Source organism: Somniosus microcephalus, chromosome 7 (genome assembly GCF_052327205.1).
Source record: "Somniosus microcephalus isolate GS21.2 chromosome 7, FLI_Smic_1.0, whole genome shotgun sequence".
NCBI classification, from domain to species: Eukaryota; Metazoa; Chordata; class Chondrichthyes; order Squaliformes; family Somniosidae; genus Somniosus; species Somniosus microcephalus.
Genome location: NC_140993.1, coordinates 227,496,213 through 227,498,929, shown reverse-complemented (window position 1 = coordinate 227,498,929; position 2,717 = coordinate 227,496,213). Strand labels below are relative to the sequence as shown.

The following is a 2,717-nucleotide window of genomic DNA, read 5'->3' as shown; positions in this document are numbered from 1 at the left end:
AATGTGCCCAACACCTGTCCCCTTTGTTAACCATTAACTTTGAGCTCAGGAGGACTAGGAGAGAAACAGAGAAGCAATAAGAAAGAAAAGAAAGAACTTGCACCTTTCACGACCTCAGGACATCCTAAAGTGCTTTACCGCCAATAAAGTACTTTTGAAGTAGATTCACTGTTGTAATGAGGAAAAAGGTAAGAACAAGAAGCTTGCTGACTGGATCAAAGAATGTGCCCTACCTTTGTAAATGACATAATAAATATATATAAAACACTCATACTTATTTTGAAAAATACTATTACAATAACAATTACAGAGAAAGATAAGCGAAAACAACTAGTATGGTAAAATCTACCTAAGTGGTTAATCACTTACAGAATGATTAGCCCATTATAATATCATAAAGCCTATTACAAATATCCTGCTGCGGCATTAAGCAAAGGAGCATTTGCGTCTGTTTCTCCTCTCCGCACCAACAGTGAAGAGTTCATACTGCCAGTTTATTTTATATAAGCAACAACTAAGACTTTAAAAGCTGATAAATGATTCAGTATAATTGTTTTATTTACTAGCGTCAAGCTTTCTGCATTGTCTGAACTGCACAAATGCTCACTCACGGGTGTCTCAGTAATCAGTTGCAATTTAATGGTAGAGTGCTGCACTAGTTCATAAATGAATCAGCTCAAAAAGTGTAAGTATTAATGTAATCTTAAAATACAAGTATGGAATACAAAGAAACATTTCATTCCTCAGAATGGTACAGATTGACATATTGATGCTGAGCTCAATAAATTCTCACTTAGACTAAGAGTTGGAAGAGTATGAAGAATGGTAAACAGTCTTCTTTTGACATCTTACAGCTGAGCAGAATTTAGTTGTAAGTAAGCTGGGGCTATACCCTTAACATCATCATTCAGTGCTCTAAGATTGGAATTGCAAGACCAGCGCCGATGGAGATTCACCACTTCAGATTTTAGACGCTTCTGTTGAGATATAAAAAAAATAAAGAATTTTAGCTTTTATTTAGTTGGCATTTACTGCACATGCTGACAATTTGGAATGATCTTTATGTATCTCTTTACATACTACCTCTGTCTTTGATACTGCTTCCTTCATTGGCTCATAAATTTGGGTCTCCACGGGTGAGTACGCACGGGGTACTCACCCGTAGGCCGAATGGAAGTGCCGGTTTTCTGCATGCACTGCGCATGCGCGGGAAACCGGCACTTCCGTTCCTCTGAGCAAAGGGGTTCAGAGGTCGAACGCGCGCGCAGGAGAGGCTGCACGTGCGCTTTGAACTTAGGTTTTTTTAGCATGTTTTCCCGGGATCGTAAGCCTGCAGTATTTAGAAGTGTAAAAAGCAGGCATAAGGCCTGCTTTTTACAAGGTAAGTGGTCAATTAATTAAAATTAAAACATTTTTCCCACAGATTTATTATTTTTAAATACTTTAAAGCAAGGTAAATTTACTTTTAGCCCCGTTAGAATATAAAATTATTTTTTTCAAAAATTTAAATTATTGTTTAAAATAGTTATTTAATGTAATTTATAGTTTATTTAAAAAGTGTGATTTAAAAAAAAAATTATTTGAAGGTTTACTGCTATTTTGGGGCCGTAGTATTTATAAGTTTTGACAGGTCTTCCTGTCAATCTTATGAATGGGCTTTTCCCTCCTCCGATTGGCTGCCCATGGCTCACGTGATCCCAGGGGACGCATCACACTAACTGCGCCCCTGGGACATGCAAGCACAGCGTGCCGGCAGCTGGGCCAGGCCCCGGATTGGAATTCCACGGGGCCCTACAGCTCATCTGCCAGCGCGCAAGGTAAGTGCAGGTCGGGGGCTTACACCCGCGGGAAGCCCCTGACCTGAATTTCTGGGCCATTGTGTCTTCAGTTCTTTTGCTTTCATTTCATTTCAATATTCTTTTGATTATCTAGGTGTGTTTTAGTGCTTTTAAAAATCCAACAGATAGCAGTGCTCAGAAAAAATAGATATTTCCTTCATTGGCCTCTCAGAGTGATATTGTTGCATTAGTTCCAATTTAAGTAGTTTTCTGACATTTCCGCTGGGAACTGGATGGAGAATGCTGTTCTTAAAGAAAGAACTTGGATATAGCACCTTTCACGACCTCAGGATGTCCCAAAGTGCTTTACAGCCAATTTGGGAGTGTAGTCACTGTTATAATGTAGGAAACCTGGCAGCCAATTGTAGGGGATGGCGGGTGTGGCGTGTGCGCCCAGTCAGTTATGCCCCTGACAGTTTTATGAGCGGTTCGAATCGCTCCCACGCACCTGGGTTCTAGATACCAGACTTAGGTACAGGCGGCGATACAGAAAACTCGAGTAGACAAGTGGTTTGGATGTGAGAAAACCAAGATTTTATTAAACAGAAAATAAACAGTCTTATGAGAAGTCACTAGTATAAAAATACAGGCAAATTACAAAATAACTATACTTATACAGGGAATGGGGAACATACGGCACATTGAGGGAAAAACAATTACTTTAACAATCCCCTTAATCCTTATCCCACCCCTATACCTAACTAGATTAAGCTATGAGGGGGCCAGAATTCATGCTCAGCAATCCAAAGCAAAGCCAACTGTTTAACGAGTACAGGTTTTGAGGTTTGGTTCTCTGTCCTCTTAGGTACCCCGTCGCCACGTGGTCTTCAGGGGCGCGGTGCTGGAGCTGCTGCTGTGACACACCTTCTTCTCCTCTGC

The 2,717-nt window shown here is 40.4% G+C and overlaps 1 long non-coding RNA gene across 1 annotated transcript; it reads right to left on the bottom strand.

Annotated features, from left to right (window-relative positions):
• Positions 1 to 616: 616 nt before the first annotated feature.
• LOC147115136 (uncharacterized) lies at positions 617 to 1,203 on the bottom strand. Its single transcript, XR_015078929.1, has 2 exons — positions 1,084 to 1,203; positions 617 to 977 (listed from the first exon to the last, which is right to left on the bottom strand). It is a non-coding gene; the product is annotated as an uncharacterized LOC147115136 (long non-coding RNA).
• Positions 1,204 to 2,717: the final 1,514 nt, after the last annotated feature.